General features: G+C 37.7%; 1 non-coding gene across 1 annotated transcript; it reads right to left on the bottom strand.

Moving 5' to 3' along the window:
- Positions 1 to 12392: 12392 nt before the first annotated feature.
- Positions 12393 to 12499, bottom strand: LOC112677044 (U6 spliceosomal RNA). The gene has a single exon (XR_003146813.1). It is a non-coding gene; the product is annotated as a U6 spliceosomal RNA (small nuclear RNA).
- Positions 12500 to 22710: the final 10211 nt, after the last annotated feature.

The raw sequence follows: 22710 nt of genomic DNA, 5'->3' as shown, positions 1-22710 counted from the left end.
TTATTAAAAAATAAAATGACCAATTTGCAAGCTGAATTTAGAATCAATGGTGAGAGTGAAAAAGTTACAGCATTGGAAGATAAGACTGTTTCTAAATCAATCAAGTGTGAGGCCAGTCCCCACATAACCTCAGGAAGAAGCCCATGTCTAAAACTTGGCAGTAAGACATGGGCTGAGGGTAAATATCAACTGAAGATGTAGGTGTGACGTACTTTGTTAGGGTGGCACCTCGTAGATCCTTGCAGCTGGATAGGGGATCCCTGGGTGGCTCAGCGATTTAGCACCTGCCTTCGGCCCAGGGCATGATCCTGGAGTCCCAGGGTCAAGTCCCACATTGGGCTCCCTGCGTGGAGCCTGCTTCTCCCTCTGCCTATGTCTCTGCCTCTCTCTCTCTCTCTCTCTCTTTGTCTCTCATGAATAAATAAATAAAATCTTTTTAAAAATGGGTGCTCCTATAAAGGTTCAGAGTATGTTTCTGTAGAAGCCTAATGTGCCCAAAGTAAATCCAGAGACATGTCTTGAAAAGAATTTTGGGTGTGGTTCTGGCACATAGAGTTTTTGGCACATGGAATCAAATACAGGGAAAACCCACTGCTAAGGTGTGAATGTTTGTTCCCCTCTACCCAACCAAACTCATATGTTCAAATCCTAATCCCAAGATAATGGTATTTGGAGGTAGGTCTTTGGGGGTGATTAGGTCATGAGGGTGAAGCCATTATGAATAGTAAGATTAGCACTCATAAAAGAGGAATGAAAAACCTCCCTTGCCCTTTCTACCTTGTGAGGACACAGTGAGAAGTTGGCAGGGCCAACTAACCTGAAGGAGGGCCATCACCAGAACCAACCATGCTGGCACCTTGTCTTGGACTTCCATCCTCTAGAACTGTGGGAATAAATTTCTGTTGTTTATAAGCCACCCAGTCTGTGGTATTCTATTGCAATAGCCCAAAGGACTAAGATATCCACAAAAATTTTGAGAGTGGTATTGACAAAAGCACCAACACAGTAGACTGAAAGACAGTGATGCTGGGTCCTGAACTTTCTGCAGGCGGAGCATGCTGAGAAAGCTATCAGTCACTATAAAGGCATTTTGTTTGATGTCTTCTTCAAAAGTGGCCAAGGAGAATGATGGAAAAGCAGTGATCTCCCTGAGGGTGGAGCTAAAAACAATGGTCAATAGTGAGCTGGGGAATGGTTCACAAAGAATATTTCCTACTCACTGGGTAGGGATGCCTGGCAACTTGTGCCCAGAGAGATTTTGTAATTACTAAGAGGCAGTGACTTCAGGATTCCTCTCATTCTTCCACTTTACCACCCCCATTCTTTGCCACTGGGAGTATTTATTGTAGTTTTCTTGTTTCTTTTCCACCGTTGTACATTAGGTGGTTGGGACAGGGAGAGGGAGCAAGTAACTTGTATATTTAGTGTGTACATCTATATCCCAGCTGATATGGATCTTGAAATCCTGGACTCCAAGCCTGATGCTGTGATTCATGGAAGTTTTGAGACCTTAGAATAGGATGAGAATATTTTTCATGCAGAATTATAATGAATATTTGAGAACAAAGGTGTGGGTTAAGATAGTTTGGATTAGGGCAGCCCAGGTGGCTCAGCGGTTTAGCGCCACCTTGAGCTCAGGGCCTGATCTTGGAGACCTGGGATCGAGTTCCACGTCGGGCTCCCTGCATGGAGCCTGCTTCTCCCTCTGCCTGTGTCTCTGCCTCTCTGTGTCTCTCATGAACAAATAAATAAAATCTTAAAAAAAAAAAGATAGTTTGGTTTATTATTCAAGTAATATTTACTTTCTACGCATTCCCACTATTGAGACAGTATATTTTTCCATGGTATTTTTAGGCCTAACCATATGACTTGTTTGGGCCAATGGACTATAGATGGAAATGACATGGCATGAGTTCTTATAACCCATCCTTCAAGACATCAGTTACTCTTCTGAGAACTTCCTGCTCCATCATAAGCAAAACAAGCCCCAGGTAGCCAATGTGTCTCATGTCTGAGCCCCCAATAGAGGTACATGGACAAAAGACAAAATACAGAGTCTGCTCAAGATTAGGAATCTAACAGGAGATCTTCCTCACATAAAAATGGGATCCCAGATATTGCCTTCAGGGTCAGGATGACTCAACATCAAGCCAGTCCCACCCTGAGGAGACATCAAAGAAAGTTGCTTGGGTGGGGAGGCAGACGTCCTTCTAAGATGTATACACTGGCAGGCCAAATTTGTATCTTTTAGTTTGTCTATAAAACCCCAAGCTATGAATGAATTTAGTCTGTGGTGCTCTAACTGGTAGTGCCACCTAGGGGCCTGGCTAAAGCAATTCTAGTGACCTTCAGAAAAAGGCACCTTTGTCCAAAACCTCAAGAATGTCTCATCAATAATATTCCAAGGAAATTAGTAGCTCACAATCAACTAATAACACAAGGAAATAATGTGCAATGAGGTAGAACAAAAAGAAATAAAGACAGCAGAAACAGACCCACAAATAATTCAGGTATTGGAATGATCGTTCAAATCGAAAAAAAATTACAGTACCTCAAGAATTAAAAAGAAAGAAGACTGCTCTGTGATTCATCTACTTCTAGATGCGTGCCCAACAAAAATACATAAATACATCCATCAGAAGATATGTATTAAAACCCATTCACTTTAGTACGGTTTATAACAAATTGAAGCTGTCCAAATGGTCACTGACAGCAGAACGGATGAATGAAGTGTAGTGTGGTCTCATAACACAATATTATAAAGTAACAAAAGAAAATCCCAAAGCCTTTTTAAAAAAGTACACATAATGTTATGGCAGATGCTCACAAACATAATGTTGAACAAAAAAATCAGACACAAAAGAGGACATATTACATGATGCCATTCATTTAAAGAACAAAAATAGGCAAGAGTTATGTATAAAAAGTAGGTTGGTACTTCTGTTTGGGGGGTTTTGTGACGGGGGGGATGGCAGAGTATGTCAGGGATGCTGTTCTGTTTCTTGTTCTGAGTGTTGACTATATGAGTGTTTTCCTTTTGTGAAAATTCAGTGAGTGACTCAATTGTATTTTGTTTAGCTGCATAACAAAGTTGCCCAACTTAGCACCTTAAAACAACAAATATCTATTATTTCAGACAATTTTTGTATAAAGATCTTAGTTTTGTACAAGAATCTTGAATTTTGTGCAAGAATCTGAGTGAGGCTACCACAGGATGTCTCATGAGGTTATAGTCCAACTGTCAGCAGGAACTGGGTGAGTGTGGAGAACAAAGGCAAGAGAGAAGAAATTAAACCTCCTCAAAACTGACAGCCCATTGACAAGTACTTGGGTCAGGCAGGGTGACCTTCCTCCAGGAACTCTCTACTGCCTCACTGTTAATGGTTTGCTAAAAGCAAAAGGCAACCTTAGCTTGACATGAGCCTGACCTCCAGGATCCCATAAGTCATGGTGGCATATGAAAATTCCTTTGGAAAATTCCTTTATTTTACCCCTCCGCCTCCACCAAAAACACATTGCCAACCATCCTTCAAGCATATGGCCTTCTGATATACATCTGAAGGGTCTCATGATAAAGGTTTTACTAGACCTTAAATGACCTTATCCTAACAACAGCTAGCCCCCCTCAAGGTCCTAGAAACCTTGCTTCCAAATTCCTCAGAGACTTATCCTTAACCCCCTTTCAACTTGAAAGTATGTAATTGGCCACTCCTCACAACCCCAGTGCAGCTCTTTCTGCCCATAGGTCCTGTTCCTGTGCTTTAATTAAACCACCCTTTTTGCATCAAAGATGCCTCAAGAATTTGTTCTTGACTATTTGCTCCTGAACTCAAACATTTTCATATCAAAATGATTAGAAGTCTCAACAGGAGCTGAAAGATTCACTTCTATATTAATTCATGGACGTGTTAGAAGGCCTCAGTTCCTCACTAGCTGTTGGCTAGAAGCCTCAGTTTCTCCACATGGGCCCCTCCAAAGTTGCCTAAGTGTCCCCATGACTTGGTAGCTGTATTGCTGCAGAGTGAGTGATGAGAGGGAGTAGGTGAAAGTGAAGGAGAGGAAGAAGGGGAAAGGGTGAGGGAGGAGGAGAAAATCCCAAAGTCTTTTTTAAAAAGATTTTATTTATTTATTTGAGAGAGAGAGAGAGAGAGCATGTGTGAGCAGGATGAAGAGCAGAGGGAGATACAGAATCCCTGCTGAGTAGGGAGCCCAACATGGGGCTCCATCCCAGGACCCCAGGATCTGACCTGAGCCGAAAGCAGATGCTTAACAGACTGAGCCATCCAGGCGGCCCCAAAGTCTTTTTTAATGAGGTATCAGAGTGACACTCTATTATTCTATCTTATTATAAGAAGTGAATTACTAAGTCTAATAATTTGGACTTAGGTTAGTAGTCATGGACTGGGGAACTAAGCTCCAGTATTTGAAGGGAGGAGTATTGTATTAGTCAGCTTGGGCTGTCACAACAAAATACTGTAGATTGGGTAGGTGGTTTTTATTTTTATTTATTTATTTTTTATTTTTATTTTTTAAGATTTTATTTATTTATTAGAGACAGAAAGAGAGAGAGGAGATAGACACAGGCAGAGGGAGAAGCAGGTCTCGATCCCAGGTCTCCAGGATCACGCCCTGGGCTGAAGGCGGTGCTAAACCGCTGAGCCACCCGGGCTGCCCGGGTAGGTAGTTTTTAAACAATAGAAAATTATTTCTTATGGTTATGGAGGCTGGAAACTGAGCTCTAGATGCCACCCGATTCAGTTCCTGGTTAGGGCTCTCTTCCTGGCTTGCAGATGGTTGTCCTTCTGCGTGTCTTCACCTGGGAGAGGTAGGTGTTGGGGAGAAGGAGAGGGAAAGCAAGTGGGAGAGTAAGAGACCATGTACTCTCTGGTCCCCCCACCTTTTTTAAAAAAAGATTTTATTTATTTATTCACGAGAGACACACAGAGAGAGGCAGAGACACAGGCAGAGGAAGAAGCAGGGATCCTGATGCAAGACTCGATCCCAGGACCCCAGGATCATGACCTGAGCCGAAGGCAGACACTCAACCACTGAGTCACCCAGGTGTCCCTCTGGTCCCCTCTTATAAGGGCACTAATAAGAGGCTCCCATCATGAGGAGCTCACCCTTATGACTTCATCTAAACCTAATTGCCTCCCCAGGGCTCGTACCACCAAATGCCATCACATACACACACCCACATACACGGGCGCGTGCGCACACACACACACACACACACGAATTATTTCACACAATTATGGAGGCTGAGATCTTAAGATCTCAGATCTTTAGTCTTAGGACTAAAGTCCTAAGATCTTTAGTCTGAAGGCCTGAGACCCAGGACAGCCAATTGTGTAAATTCCTGTCTGGGCCCAAAGGCAGAAGGAGATTGGTATCCTAGCTCAAGACAGTCAGGTGGAGAGAAAATTCTCTTGCACTGCCTTTTTTTTTCTGTTCAGGCCTTCAATGGTTTGGAGGAGGACTGCTCACATTGGGGAGGGCAATCTGCTTTACTCAGTCTGTCAATTTGAATGTTAATCTCATCCAGAAACACCCTCACAGACACACCCAGAATAATGTTTAATCAGATATCTGGCCACCTTGAGATCCAGTCAAGTTGACACATAAAATTAACCATCACAAAAATAAAAAAATTTCTGAATATATTTTTAGGAGCACTACACTATGTTTATATGTATCTTCCCATACATATATTATACTTCATTAAAAGTTGTAATAAAAGAAGCTAGAAAATATCTGTACGGGACAATAAGCCATAAGAAACAACCCAACCATTTTTTTATAGCTTTATTGAAATTTCTCAAATTGAACATATTTTAAGTACAATTTGGTAGGTTTAGAATATAAATATACCCATGAAACCCACAGCACAGTCAAGATGATGAATATTTCTATCACTCCCAGAAGTTTCCTTGTGACCTTTATAATCTGTCCCATTCCGTCTCACCCCCAGATGATCCTTCTTTCACTGTAAGTTTAGCTTGCATTTACTAGGGCTTTATATAAATGGAAGCATATACTATATATTATATTTTGTCTGGCTTCTTTCACTCAGAATAATTATTTTTAGATTCACCCATTTTGATGCCTGTATCAACAGTATATTATTTTTATTGCTGAATAACATTCTATTTTCCATTGTATGGATATGCCATAGTGTATGTAACCACTCATTTTTTTAAAGATTTTTATTTATTTATTCATGAGAGACACAGAGAGAGAGAGAGAGAGAGAGAGAGAGAGAGAGACAGGCAGAGGGAGAAGCAGGCTCCATGCAGGGAGCCCTATGTGGGAGTCCATCCGGGGTCTCCAGGATCACGCCCTGGGCTGCAGGCGGTGCTAAACCACTGCACCACCCAGGGCTGCCCAATCCACTCATTTGTTGAGGGACATTGTGGTTGTTTCCAGTTTTTGACTACTACAAATGAAACTGCTGTGGGATATTTCTATACAGGTGTTTGGACATACGCTTTCATCGCTCTTGGGTAAAAACCTAGAAATGGAATGGATAGGTCATAGGTAGTTGTATCTTCTAAGTTTTAAGAAACTTCCAAGCCCAACCTGTTTTCCAAAGGGTTTTAATCATTTACATCCCATCAGCAGTGTACGAGTTTCATTTTCCCTGCATGCATATCAACATCAACACTTGGTACGGTCACTCTTTATTTTTTATTTTTTTTATTTATTTATGATAGTCACAGAGAGAGAGAGAGAGAGAGAGAGAGAGAGAGAGAGAGAGGCAGAGACATAGGCAGAGGGAGAAGCAGGCTCCATGCACCGGGAGCCCGATGTGGGATTCCATCCCGGGTCTCCAGGATCGCGCCCTGGGCCAAAGGCAGGCGCCAAACCGCTGCGCCACCCAAGGATCCCGGTACGGTCACTCTTTAATTTTAACCATTTTAGGAGGTGTGTGAAAATATCTTATTGTGGTTTTAATTTTAATAATCTTCATTTCCATACTAATTAAAGATGCTGAACATCTTTTCAGATACTCATTTACCGTCTATGTATGTTCTTTGGTGAAGTATCTTCTCAACTCATTGCCCATTTTTATTTTTTTATTTTTTTAAGGATTTCATTTATTTATTCATGAGAAACAGAGAGAGATAGAGAAAGAGAGAGAGAGAGGCAGAGACATAGGCAGGGGGAAAAGCAGGCTCCCCACTGGGAGACTGATATAATACTCCATCCCAGAACCCCGGCATCACGACTTGAGCCTCTCAACCACTGAGCCACTCAGGTGCCCCTCCTCATTCCCCATTTTATTTATTTTAAAAGATCTATTGAGGAACTCTTGGGTGGCTCAGCGGTTGAGCATCTGTCTTTATTTATTTTCTTTATTTATCTGTCTTTATTTATTTTCTAAAGATATTTATTTATTCATAGAGACACACAGAGACAGAGAGACGCAGAGACACAGGCAGAGGGAGAAGCAGGCTCCATGCAGGGAGCTCCACGTGGGACTCAATCCCAGGACTCCAGGATCACACCCCAGGCTGCAGGCGGCGCTAAACCGCTGCGCCAAAGGGGCTGCCCTCAGTCCCCATTTTAAATTGGCTGGTTGAAGAAATTCTTCAATTGAGAATTGTTGAAGAAATTCTAAAATATACAAAGATATTTTATTCTTTGTATATTCTAGATATCTTTGTATATTCTAGATATAAGTCTTTTATTGGTTATCTTTGTATATTCTAGATATAAGTCTTTTGTTGGTTATATATTTTATAAATATTTTCTTCCCAGCTGGGGTTTTCCTTTTTCATTTTCTTTACAATGTTGTAAAAAAACAAAATGTCTTAGTTTCTTTTGTGGCAAAACATATATAGCATAATACTTATCATTTAATCATTTAAGTATTTAATTCAGTGGCATTAAATATATTCACAATGTTGTATAACACAACTATGTATCATTACTATGTATAACCAAGATTTTTTATCATCTACAACATAAACTCTGTACCCATTAAAAAATAACTTCATATTCTTTTTTTAAGTTTGTTTGTTTATTTATTTATTTATTTATTTATTTATTTATTTATTTATTTATTCATGAGAGACATATAGAGGCAGAGACTCAGGCAGAGGGAGAAGCAGGCCCCATGCAGGGAGCCCGATGTGGGACTCGATCCAAGGTCTTCAGGATCAGGCCCCGGACTGAAGGAGGCGCTAAACCACTGAGCCACCAGGGCTGCCCAATAACTTCATATTCTCTTCTCCCCCAGCCTCAGCAACCACTATTTTACTTTCTGTCTTTATGAATTCGCCAATTCTAGGTAACTCACGCAAATGGAATACATTTTATTTGCCTTCGGTGTCTGACTTTTTAAATTTAGCATAGTTGGGGCACCTGGATGACTCAGTTAGTTAGTTAAGCCTCTGGTTTCAGCTCAGGTCATAATCTAAGGGTCATGAGATTGAGCCCTGAGTCAGGCTAGCGCTCAGTGTGGAGTCTGCTTGAGATTCTCTTTATCTCCCTCTGTTCCTCCCCCTGCTTCTGTGCACTCTTCTCTCTCTCTAAAATAAACAAACAAACAAATAAATGAATGAATAAATATTTAAAAATTTAGCATAGTGTCTTGAAGCATATTTAAGTTTCATTCCTTTCATGGTTGAATAATATTCTATTGTATCCAAATTAGAAAGAAAGAAATAGGGGCAGCCCGGGTGGCTCAGCGGTTTAGCGCCGCCTTCAGCCCAGGGTCTGATCCTGGAGACCCCAGATGAGTCCCACGTCAGGCTCCCTGCATGGAGCCTGCTTCTGTCTCTGCATCTCTCACTCTCGCTCTCACTGCGTGTGTGTGTGTGTCTAATAAATAAAATCTTTTAGAAAGAAATAAAATTATCTATGTAAGTGACATGATCTTAAATATAGAAAATCCTAAAGATTGGACAAAAACTGGGGCGCCTGAGTGGCTCAGTGGTTGCACGTCTGCCTTTGGCTTAAGTTGTAATTCCAGGGTCCTTGCATCGAGTCCCACATCAGGCTTGCTTCTCCCTCTACCTATGTCTCTGCCTCTCAATTTGTGTCTCTAATGAATAAATAATAAAGTCTTTTAAAAAATCATACAAAAATTATTATAACTAATAAATAAATTCATTAAAGAAGCAGGATATAAAATCAAAAAACTAATTAACATTTCTATTCACTAACACTGAACAATCTGAAAAAGAAATTAAGAAAACAATTCCAGGGGCACCTGCATGGCTCAGTTGGCCTGATTTTTGAAATTTTGGTTTGGGTCATGATCTCAGGGTTGTAAGAGTGAGACCTGCATTAGGCTTCATGCTCAGCAGGGTGTGTGCTTGAGATTCTCTCTCTCCTCCCTCTGTCCCTCTCCCCATGCTCTCTAATTATTTTTTTTAAAGATAGATTTATTTATTTATTTATTTATTTATTTATTTATTTATTTATGATAGACATAGAGAGAGAGAGAGGCAGAGACACAGGCAGAGGGAGAAGCAGGCTCCTTGCCGGGAGCCTGACATTGGACTTGGTCCCGGGACTCCAGGATGGCGCCCCGGGCCAAAGGCAGGCACCAAACCGCTGAGCCACCCAGGGATCCCCTCTAATTATTATTTTTTAATATTTTAATTATTTGATGGAGAGAGAGAGAGTTCACACAAGCAGGTAGGGGGAGAAGCAGGCTTCTCAATGAGCAGGGAGCCAGATGTGGGGCCTGTTCCCAGGACATCTGGAACACAACCTGAGCCCAAGGCAGATGAAGTAGATATTTACAACTATAAATGTCCTTTGAGCACTGCTTTTGTAGCATACCATACGTTTTGGTATGTTGTGTTTTCTTTTCCATTTGACTCTAAGTATGCTTTTTATTCCCTCATGAGTTTTTTCTTTGACTTATTTATTGTTTAATTTCCACATATATGTGAAGTTTTCTCTTTTCCTTCTGTCATTGATTTGTAACTTCATCCTCTTGTTGTTAAGTGAAAATACATTGTATGATATATATTTTAAAAGATCTATTGAGGAACTCTTGGGTGGCTCAGCGGTTGAGCATCTGTCTTTGGCTCAGGGCAGGATTCTGGGGTCCAGGATCAAGTCCCGCATTGGGCTCCTTGCAGGGAGCTTGTTTCTCCCTCTGCTTTTGTCTCTGCCTCTCTCTCTGTGTCTCTTATGAATAAAATAAAAAATAAATAATAATAAAATCTTTAAAAAAAAACTATTGAGACCTGTTTTGTGACCTATTTTATGGTCTGCCCTAGAGAATTTCCCATGTGCTCTTCAGAAGAAATGTATATTCTGCTGTTTCGGGTAGAGTGTTGTGTTTATGTCTGTTAGGTCTAGTTGGATTCTTGTGTTGTTCAACTGTTTTACTTCCTTATTATCAATATGTCTGGTAATTCTATCTATTTTGAAAGTTAGCTATTGAAGTTTCCAACCATTATTGTAGAACTATTTCCCCCTTTAATACTGTCAGTTTTTTGCTTCATATATTTTGAGGGCTTGTCATTAGGTTTGTAAATGGTATTATATTCTTTCTGTAAACCTTTTATTACCATACAATATATTTGTCTATTGTAATATTTTTTATTTAAATCTATTGGTCTGATATTAGAATAATCATTCCAGATCTCTTTTATTTACCATTTGCATGGAATATCCTTTTCTGTCCTTTCACTTACAACCTATTTGAGTTTTTGGATCAAAAGTGAGCCACTTACAGGAAGTATATAGCTGGATCATGTGTTTTAATCCATTCTGTTAGTTACTATCATTTGACTGGTAAGTTTAATTTAGTTACATAAAGTAGTAACTAATAAGGAAGGAATTCTACTATTTTCCTATTGCTTTCTTACATGACTTATGGGCTTTTTTTGTACCTCGGTCTCTCCATTACTGTCTTTTTTATGTTTAGTTGATAAGTTCTGTAGTAAAGTTTCTATTCCATTATTTCCTTTTGTGTATGTTGTATATATCTTTTGTCATTACCATGGGGATTAAATTTAATATCCTAAAGTTATAACTATCTAATTTGAATTTACACCAACTTAACTTCAGTATCATACAAAAACTCTATTCTTATACAGCTAGTTCTCCTTCTTTTCAGTTACTGATGTCGCAAATTACATATTTATATTTTTGGTGCTCAATGCCATAGATGAGTAACTTTTTAGCACTTGTCTTTTAAATAATGGGGAAAATAAAAAATGGAATTACAAGGCGAAATTACAATAACAATAGCTTTTATAATTTCCACATTTACCAATTTTTATTTCTTCATATAGTTTTGAGTTGCTGTCTAGCATGCTTTCATTTCAACTTGAAGGATCCCCTTTAGCATTTCTTGTAGAACAGCTCTAGTGGTAACATATATGGTCAGCTTTTGTTTATCTGAGAATGTCTTAATTTCTGCCTTATATTTTTGAAGGACAGTTTTGCTAGATATAGAAATCATAGTGGCCTTTTTTTTTCTTTCAGCACTTTGAATATATCACCCAACTATATTCTGGCCTCCAAGATTTCTCATGAGAAATCAGTTGATAATCTTATTAAGGATTCCTTCCTGTAAGAAACTGCTTCCTTCTTGCTGCTTTCAAGATTGTTTTTGGATTTTCATATAGTTTGACTATAATGTATCTTGGTGTGAGTTTTTTTGTTGGTTTGTTTATCCTACTTGGGATTTGTTGAGTTTCTTGGATTTGTAGATTCATATCTTACAGCAAATTTGGGGAGTTCTAAGCCATTATTTCCTCAAATATTCTTTCTACTTCTTTCTCACTCTCCTATATTTATGTGATTTTGACAAGATATATTTAGATCATTTTATAGTGTCCCACAGGTCATTTAGGCTCTGTTCATTTTTCTTCTTTTCTTTTTCTCAGACTAAATAATTTCAATGGTCTTATCTTAAAGTTTGCTGATTCTTTCCTCTGCTTCTTCCAATCTGCTTTTAAAGCATTCCAGTGAAAAAAAAAAAATAAAGCATTCCAGTGAATTTGTTATTTCACTTAATGTACTTTTCAGTTTGAGAGTTTATTTTTGGTTTCCTTTTTTAAAAAAATATGATTTCTATCTCTTTATTGATATTCTCATTTTGTTCATATATCATTTTCCTGTCTTTTTCCATGTTTTCCTTTAGATCTTTGAGTATCTTTAAGAAAGTTATTTTTTTAATGTTTTATCTAGTAAGTCTGATGTCTGGGATTCCTCAGAGATAGTTCATGGCAATTTATTCTGTTCCTTTAAATGAGCTATACTTTCTTCTTTGTTTTTGTATGTTTGTAATTTTTTGTTGTTGTTGAAAACTAGACATTTGAATTTCATAATGTGGTAACTCTGGAATCATATTTTTTCACCTTCCGCAGAATTTGCTCTTTTTTATTTTTATTTATTTATTTATTTTTATTTATTTTTAAAATATGGAACACTTCACGAATTTGCGTGTCATCCTTGCACAGGGGCCATGCTAATCTTCTCTGTATTGTTCCAATTTTAGTATATGTGCTGCCAAAGTGAGCACAGAATTTGCTCTTTTTTAAAGTTGTTTAAGGGAGTCGCTGTTTGGGACCAGCAAGAGATATTCTCTTGTCTTTTCTGATACTTTGTTTGCTTGGGCATGCATAGGGGCTTTCTGAATTCCCTGGCATACATGTTAGATTTTGAATGTCATAATCCTTTACTGTCTGATTTTCAAAGGGGGAAAAAGGTAAAAAGAAAAACAGAAAAAAAAAATACCTCAAGGAATGTTACTTTAAATCCCCTGGAAGCAATTTCAACTGGTGCAAGTTAAAACAACAATGGCTAGCCTCTGGGCCTGCATCTCAGTGGTCAAGAGCATCAGTCAAAAATCAGAATACCAGACACCAATATTTGAGGACAAAGTACTTATTGCTCATAGTGAGAAAACCAAACATTAATATTTGTGACAAGGTCCTTATTGCTCATGTGGTTCCAGAAAGCCACACCAGGAACCAAGATTATGATTGCTTGCCACAGGCCTGGTGGATGGAGGATGGGTAGCCATTACTGTACTGAAATGGAAATTAATAAAAATGAGCTGTAATTTATGACCCAACCTTTTCCCAGAAAACTAATCATTCAAATAGACTTGAATTCCAATATACTTACATCAGTTTCTGCTAGTACAATTTTTATGTAGGTGGAAAGATAGATTCCTGATTCTTCTTACTCTTCTATCTTCCTTTACTTCACTCCAATGTTTTAATGTTAATGACATATGCTTTATATTTCTCTTTTATATTTCATGACTTTATGTTATCATTAAGAACCCCCAGTTACTAAGATTTCCTCATATGTTTTCTTTTATAAGGTTTATAGTTCTTACATTTAGGTCTTTACTCCATTTTGAGATCTTTAAAAAATATGTGGTATGAACTGAAGTTCATTATTTAAACAAATGGATGGCAAATTGTTCCAGCACATTTGTTGAAAATATTGATTTTCTTTAGGGGCACTTAAAGAAAATCAGTGGCTGGGTGGCTGATGGCTCAGCCATCAGTGGGTGGCTGATGGTTGAGTGTCTGCCTTTGGCTCAGGGTGTGATCCCAGGGTCCTGGGATCAAGTCCCATGTCAGACTCCTTGCAGGGAGTCTGCTTCTCTCTCTGCCTATGTCTCTGCCTCTCTCTCTGTGTCTCTCATGAATAAATAAAATTTTTTTAAAAAAGAAAAAAATTTTCTTTATTAAGTTACTTTGACAACTTTGTTGAAAATAGATTTACTGTATATCTTTGAGTTTACTTCTGGATGCCCTATTCTATTCCATTCATCTATTTATACATTTTTGTATAAATATCATACTGTCTTAATGACTGAGCCTTAAAATAACTCAAAATCATTGTAGGTCTTCCAATTTTTTTCCTTTTTAAATATCCTTTTGGTTATTATAGTTCCTTTGCATTTTCATATAAATTACAGAATCAGATTGGCAGTTTCTCAAAAAGAGCTGATTGGAATTTGGTTAGGAATTAATTTAACCTATAAATCAAATGCATGGGCTGAATTCAGGGGAAACTATGTGCAGAGTTCTAGGGTCTTTTCCTAGTGGAGTCACACATGCTGAGTTACCCCAACAAAAGATGTCACGACATGTGTGAAATGTCATCCAGATAGGTTATTAGAGACTAAATATGCATGGTTTTGATGGAGGGATGATCACAAAGACAGTATTTTTCTGGTATATAACCAAATCCCAGGCTGCCAGAAGGAAAGCAAGTGTTTAGCATAAACCATATTGTTTGTACAAAATTTAGGCATAATAGTCCTCTATTACCAGTTAATGATAGAAACTCTCCTGAAATCCATTTCCAGACAATAGTCAAGGGCCAACCTTATAAGATGCCATCAGAGCATCGCAGTCAGGCCAAATATTTTAATCCTTTTCTACGCTGTTACCATCATTTATTTTCCCATCTTTTACCTTTTAACTGTTCTATTTTATTGTGTTAAAATACATATAACATACTTTTCATCCATTTTAAGTGCACAATTCAGTGGCACTAATTATGTTCACAGTGTTGTGTACCATCCATTCACTTTTAACCTATCTATTTTATGTATAAAATAAGTTTCTTCTAGACAATATCTATAGCAGTTTGTTGCTTTTTATCCAACCTAAAAACCTATGCCTTTTAATTGGGAATGTTTAGACTATTTATATGTAATGTAATCATGGATTAGCTTGGGTTTAGGTCTTCTGCCTTGCTATTTTTAATTTGTCCTATCTGCATTTTTCTTATTTTTTTTCTGCCTTGTTTTGCTATTTTTGTTCTGCTTGTTTGAAATGAACGGTGTATTTTTTATAGTCCCATTTATCTCCATTGTGCCTTTAGTAACTATAACTACTTGTGTTATTTTTAGTGGTTGCACTAGAGTTTACAATACACATATTTAATTTGTCACTGTCTACCTTTAAGTAATATGATAGCATTTCACATATAGCATAAGAATTTAAAACATACTTCAGTTTATCCCCTTGCAGTCTGTGCTATTGTTGTCATACATTTTACTTCTTCCTACATGTTATTAAACCCCACAATATATTGATATTTTTGCTGTCAACCATAAGCAAGAAAATTATGATTCACTATCCAGTTTTACCCATACCATTTGATGAAAAAAAATTTCCTTCATTAAAATGTTTTTGTTTTCTTTTTCTTTTTCTTTTTTTTAAGCAGGAGTAGGAGGCATAGGCAGGGTGGGGGGAGGGGGTCTTAAGCAGGCTCCACCTCCAGCATGGAGCCTGATGTGGGGCTCCATCTTACAACCCTGAGATCATGACCTGGGCTGAAATCAAGAGTCAGATGCTTAACTGACTGAGCCACTCAGGCACCTCTCCATTCAATTGTCTTGATACCTTGATGAAATGTTGTGATGTCTTTGTTTTTTTCCCTAAAGATTTTATTTATTTATTCATGAGAGACAGAGAGAGAGAGAGAGGCAGAGACACAGGCAGAGGGAGAAACAGGCTCCATGCAGGGAGCCTGACGTGGGACTCAATCCTGGGTCTCCAGGATCAGGCCCTGGACTGAAGGCAACACTAAACCACTGAGCCATCCGGGCTGTCCTTTTGTCTGTTTTTTTTTGTATCAGAATGATACTGGCTATATATTACATTCTTTATATATGCCACATTTTAAGAAATCTATTAATAACAACATGACTCTAGCCCCTCTTGTCCAGAAACCCCTGGAGTACATTGTCTTCGATAGTCACTCACAGGCAAGAGTCTTTGTGGAAGTCCAGGTTTCTGGTGGAGAAGTTCCAGCATACAATTGAAGCAAAAAAAAGAATTTGAATGCATTGGAGATGGTAAGAGGAATGGTTTGGTTTACCTGAATCACCATTTCTCCAAGGTGCCACAGTTCAGGACCAAGATATCTTATCTCAGTAGATCCTTTTTTAAAAAAGATTTTTATTTATTTATCCATGAGAGACACACAGAAAGAGAGAGAGGCAGAGACACAGGCAGAGGGAGAAACAGGCTGCATGCAGGCAGCCAGATGTGGGACTCAATCCCGGGTCTCCAGGATCAGGCCCTGGACTGAAGGTGGCACTAAATTACTGAGCCACCCAGGCTGCCCTCAATAGATCCCTATTAACCACATTGCAGACTCCTTCAAAATCCTACCCACAAGCTACTAAGGATGCCTGCCTCACCTGAAGATGCCACCAACTGGTCCATAGGCACCCCCAGCATTCCATGTACCTCACCTACATGCCACATCTGTGGCTGGCTCCCTATGTGTGTTCCCAATAGTGATGGTGAGAGTAAGTTCTGGTAAATGGCTTGTGAGCATGCAAAGAAAACCAGCCCCAAACTGCAGGTTAGGGTGAGACAATAAACATAAACTTTTCCACCATGCTTGGGAAAGAAAAAGGGAGAATATAAGCACCCACCATGGTGCATTGAAGGATTGAGAAAAGATGTCAAGCTTAAGAATCATGCCACCAGAGAGAGCAAAAAGTGTACACTAAGTATATCCATGGAAGGACTGAGAAAACCTCAGAATCACTAGCAGAGCTGACAGAAGGTTATTTCTCTCCTGAGTGCAGTTAGTAAGATTGGAGGAAGTGACTGCTACTTCAATGCAAAGACATCAATGCAAAATTTCAGGAACTATGAAAAATCAAGGAAACATGACACCCCAAAAGATCACTATAATCTACTAGTAACCAGTCCCAAAGACATGCAGATCTGAGATTTACCAATGAAGATTTTTCAATGAAGAATTGAAAATAGGTGTTTTAAGGTAGTTCAATGAGCTACAAGAAAACATAAAGAAATTAAAAATTCAATGAAAAATTCAATGAAATTCAATGAAAATCAGAAAAATATACACAAACAAAATGAGAAATTCAAAAAAGAGATAGAGATTGGGGTGCCTGGCAGGCTCAGCCAAAAGAGCATGCAACTCTTGATCTCAGTACTATGAGTTTAAACCCATGTTGGGTGTAGAGATTACTTTAAAAAATAAGACCTAAAAGGGATCCCTGGGTGGCGCAGCGGTTTGGCGTCTGCCTTTGGCCCAGGGCACGATCCTGGAGACCCGGGATCGAATCCCACATCGGGCTCCCGGTGCATGGAGCCTGCTTCTCCCTCTGCCTGTGTCTCTGCCTCTCTCTCTCTCTCTCTCTCTGTGACTATCATAAATAAATAAATTAAAAAAAATAAGACCTAAAAAAGAGATAGAAATAATAAAAAGTATCCAAATAGAAATTCTGGAGCTAAAGAATATAATAAATGAAATAAAAAATGAAATAGAGAACATCAACAGCAGAATGGATCAAGTGGAAGAAAGAATATGCAAGTTAAAGACAGGAATTTTGAAATCATCCAGTCAGAATAGAATTTTCAAAAATTGAAAAAGAGTGAAGAAAGCCTACATGTTATTTGGGATACCACCAAAAGAAACAAATTGTAAATGATTGGAGTTCCAGAAGGAGAAGAAAGGGAGAAGAGGACATAAAGTTTATTTGAAGAAATATTGGCTGAGAACATCTCAAATCTGGGGAGAGATTTAGATTACCAAACTAATGAAGCTCATAGGTCACCAATCAAACTCAACCTAAAGAGATCTTTTCCAAGACACATTACAATAAAAATGACAAAAATCAAATTCTAAGGGAGAATCTTAAAAGCAGGAAAAGAAATGAAGCTTGTAACCTACAAGGGAACTCCCATAAGACTATCAGTGGATTTCTCAGCAAAAACCATATAGGGCAGGACAAAGTGGGATGATATACTCAAAGTGCTGAAAGAAAAAAATGTCAGCCAAGAACACTGTATTTAGCAAATCTGTCCTTCAGAAATGATGGGAAGATAAAGATGTTCCTACACAAACAAAAGCTGAGGAAGATCATCATCACTAGACATGCCTTATAAGAAATGCTGAAAGGAGTTTTCCAAGCTGAAATAAAAGGATACTAATTAATAACATGAAAACATTTGAAAATGTACAACACATCAGTAAAGGTAAGTACATAGTCAAGTTCAAAAAACTCTAATACTATAATATAGTGGTGTGTGTTAACCAGTTACTCTAGTATAAAGGTTAAAGGACAAGAGCATTTAAAATAACTATAGCTAAAATATTTGTTAATATAAAAAGAGGTAAATTGTGACATCAAAAATATATAAGGAGGGCAGTAAAACAGTTGAATTTTTGTATGTGATCAATGTCAAGTTGTTATCAACATCAAAATAGACCTATAAATGTTTTATGTAATCCTCGTGATATCAACAATGGAAAAACTTACAGTAGAATCACAAAATATATATCTATAAATATTTCACAGAAGCCTCCACAATGGAAAAATCTATAGTAGGTTCACAAAAGATAAAGAGAAGGGAATCAAAGAATTATCATTAAGGAAAACTATCAGTTCACAAAGGAAGGCAACAAGAGGGGGAGAAAGAACAAGGAACTACAAAACAGCTAGAAAAAAATTAATAAGATGACATTACTTATAACTATCTAAAACTCCTATTACCTGGTAAGACTTCACCTATCAATGATTATTATAAATATAAATGGATTAAATTCTCCAGTCAAAGTCATAGAGTGGCTAAATGGTTTAAAATAAAAATAAATAAATAAATAAATAAATAAATAAATAAATAAATAAATAAAAAAACAAGACCCAGGTATATGCTGCCTACAAGAGACTCACTTCAGCTTTAAGGGCACACATAGATTAAAAGTAAAGGAATGGGAAAAGATATCCCATGTGAGCAGAAACCAAAAGACAGCAGGGATAACTATGCTTATGTCAGAAAATATATACTTTAATCTAAAAACTGTAACAAGAGGGCAGCCTGGGTGGCTCAGCAGTTTGGCAGGCGGGATCCTGGAGACCAGGGATTGAGTCCTATGTTGGGCTCCCTGCATGGGGCCTGCTTCTCCCTCTGCCTGTGTCTCTGCCTCTCTGTGTGTCTCTCATGACTAAATAAATAAAATCTTTAAAAATAAATAAATAAATACATACATACTGTAATAACAGAGAAAGAAGGTCATTGTATAATAACTAAGGAGTCAATTCATGAAGAGAATATAATAATCACAAATATAATATGCACCCAACATTGGAGGATCTAAATATAGTAGGCAAACACTAATAGATCTGCAGGGAGAAATAGACTACTGTATAATATAGTAGGGGACTTCAATACCTTACTTTCAATAATGGATAGATAATCCAGATAGAAAATCAATAAGTAAATCTTGGACTTGAAATATAGTTTAGACCAAATGGACTTAACAGACATATACAGAACATTCCATCAGGTAGCAGGAGAATACACATTCTTCTCATACACAGAACATCTTTCAGGATAAATTATATGATAAGTCAAAAACCAAATATTAGCAAATTTAAGAAGATTGAAATCATACCAAGTATCTTTTCTGATCACAATGGTATAAACATAGAAATCAAGCAGTCTTAACAGGGGAGTTTATAGCAATAAATGGCTATAGTAAGAAGAAAATCTCAAATAAACAACCTAAATTTATATCTCAAGTTACTAGATAAAGAGCTATAAACCAAGCCCAAAGCTAGCAAAAGGAAATTAAAAAGATGGCAGAAATAAATTAATTAGGGCAGCCTGGGTGGCTCAGCATTTTAGCGCCACCTTTGGCCCAGGGTGTGATCCTGGAGACCTGGGATCGAGTCCCACGTTGGGCTCTCTGCAGGGAGCCTGCTTCTCCAGCTGCCTGTGTCTCTGCCTCTCTCTCTGTGTCTCTCAAGAATAAATAAATAAAATCTTAAAAAAGAAATTAACTAGAGACCAAAAAAATAATAGAAAATGTCAAGAAGAGCTGTCTTTTTAACTGTAAAAAAGTTGACAAATCTTCAGCGAGACTAAGAAAAAAACACTCAAATTAAATCAGAAATTAAAGAGACATTACAACTGATACTACAGAAACACAAAGGACCATAAAAGACTACTAAGAACAATTATATACCAACAAATTAAATAACCTATAAGAGATTATTGATTCCTATGCTACCTAGGACTGAATCATGAAGATTAAATATGAAGAGACAAATAATGAGTAAGGATACTGAATTAGTAATAAAACAAATCTCCAAATAAAGAAAAACCTAGGACCAGATGGTTTCAATGGTGAATTCTGCCAAACATTTTAAAGAAGAATTAATCCCATTCATCAAACTCTTCCAAATAATTAGAGGAGTAAATACTCTCAAACTTTTGCAAGGCTAGTATTACCCTGACACCAAATCCAGATAACAAAAGAAAACTATAGGCTAACCTCCTTGATTATCATAGTATAGATGCAAAACTTCTCAACAAAATATTAACAAATTAAATTCAATAGTACATTAAAAAGATCATCCATTATGATCAAATGGAATTTATCTCTGGGATGCAGAAATGGTTCAACATATGCAAGTCAATAATATGATACACTGTAATAAAATGAAATATAAAAATCATATGACTGTGTCAATACATGTAGAAAAATTATTTGACAAAAAACAACATTGTTTTATGATGAAAATTCTCATCAAATTGGGTATAGAATAAAGGTCATCTATGACAAGCCCACAGCTAACATACTTAATTGTGGAAAATTGAAAGTCTTTCCTCTAAGATAAGGACAAGACAAGGGGGTAGCCCCGGTGGCACAGTGGTTTAGCACCGCCTGCAGCCCAGGGCGTGATCCTGGAGACCCTGGATCAAGTCCCACATCAGGCTCTCTGCGTGGAGCCTGCTTCTCCCTCTGCCTGTATCTCTGCCTCTCTCTCTGTGTGTCTCTATGAATAAATAAATAAAGTTTTTTTTTTAAAAAAGAATAAGACAAGGATGTCTACTTTCACCACTCTAATTTAATATAGTACTGGAAGTCCTAGCCAGAGCAGGTAGGTAAGAAAAATAAAGACAAGACATCCTGGGGCACCTAGGTGGCTCAGTTGGTTGAGCATTTCCCTTCACCTAAGGTCATGATCCCAGAGTCCTGGAATTGAGCCCCATGTTGGGCTCCCTGCTCAGAGGGGATCCTGTTTCTCCCTCTCCTTCTGTACCCGCCCTGCCCCCTGCTCATGCTTTCTTTCTCTCAAGTACACAAAATACTATGTACTATGTTGAACAACAACAGTAATAGTGAAAAGTAAGGAATAATTAAAAGTAAAAAATAATTAAAAAAAGAAAAGGCATTCCAATGAGAAAGGAAGAATAAAATTGTCTGTTCGCAGATAATATGATTTTATATATAGAAAATCCTAAAGACTAGGGGTGACTGGGTGGCACAGTCAGTTGAGCTACTGAGTTGAGTGACTGACTCTTGGTTTTGACCCAGGTTGTGATCTTATGGATCCTGAGATTGAGCCCCACATAGGGCTCCATGCTCAGCACGGAGTCTGCTTCAGATTCTCTCTCCTGTTGCCCCTCCCCCTGCAAATAAATAAATAAATCTTAAAAAAAGGAAAAGAAAATCCTAAAGACTCTAACAAAAACTATTAGAGCTAATCAACAAATTCAATAGTTGCAGTATACAAAATCAACATACAGATATTAGTTGCATTTCTATACACTAACAATAAACTATCTGAAAGAGAAAGAATGAAAATCATCCCAATCATATAGCTTCAAAAACAATGAGGTACTTAGGAATAAATTTAACTGAGGAGGTAAAAGACCTATATACTAAGAACCATGACTTTGATGAAAGAAACTGAAGAGGACATAAATGGAAAATCATCTGTGTTTATGATTTAGGAAAATTGATATTGTTAAAATGTCCACACTACCTAAGGGTCACCTATCTACTTGAAAATTGGTAAGAAACTAGATCTTAAACGTTTTCACCACAAAAAAGAAATGGTAATTATGTGAGGTGAGAGAGGTCTTAACTAACCCTACTGTGGTAGTCATTTTGCAATATGTAAGTATCAAAACATCACATTGTACACTTGAAATTTACACAATGTTATATGTCAATTATATCTCAATAAAGCTGGGAAGGAGAAATGTCTCAAATCAATAATATAAGGTCCTACTTCATAAACCTGTAAAAAGAAAAGCAGGAGCACCGGGTGGCTCAGTTGGTTAAGTGCCTGCCTTGGGCTCAGATCACGATCCCAGGGCCCTAGGATCTAGCCCTGAGTCAGGCTCCCTGCTCAACAGGGAGTCTGCTTCTCCTTCTCCCTCTGTCCCTCCCTCCTAGTTGTGTTTCGTTCTCTCTCAAATAAATAAATAAATAAAATCTTAAAAAAAAAAACCAAAATAAAACCCAAACAAGCAGAAGCAAATAAATGGGAGCATGAATCAATTAAATTGAAAGCAGAAAAATAGAGAAAAATCAATTCAACTAAAACTTCTGAAAGATAAATAAAACTTTTGTTTCTCTAGCCTTCATGGATGTATCTTGCAAGAAGTTACTGTGGCCAAGTTCAAAAAGGGTGTTGCCTGTGTTGTCCTCTAGGATTTGGATGGAATCTTGTCTCACATTTAGATCTTTCATTCATTTTGAGTTTATTTTTGTGTATGGTGCAAGAGAGTGGTCTAGTTTCATTCTTTATTGGGACTTCATCAAGATAAGAAGCTTTTGCACAGCAAAAGAAACAGTCCACAAAACTAAAAGACAACCGACAGAATGGGAGAAGAAATTTGCAAATGATGTATCAGATAAAGGGCTAGTTTCCAAGATCTATAAAGAACTTATTAAACTCAGCAGCAAAGAAACAAA

This window comes from Canis lupus, chromosome 26 (assembly GCF_003254725.2).
Source record: "Canis lupus dingo isolate Sandy chromosome 26, ASM325472v2, whole genome shotgun sequence".
In the NCBI taxonomy this organism is placed as follows: Eukaryota; Metazoa; Chordata; class Mammalia; order Carnivora; family Canidae; genus Canis; species Canis lupus.
The sequence above is the reverse complement of the archived record's forward strand: the minus strand, read 5'-3'. Positions and strand labels throughout refer to the sequence as shown.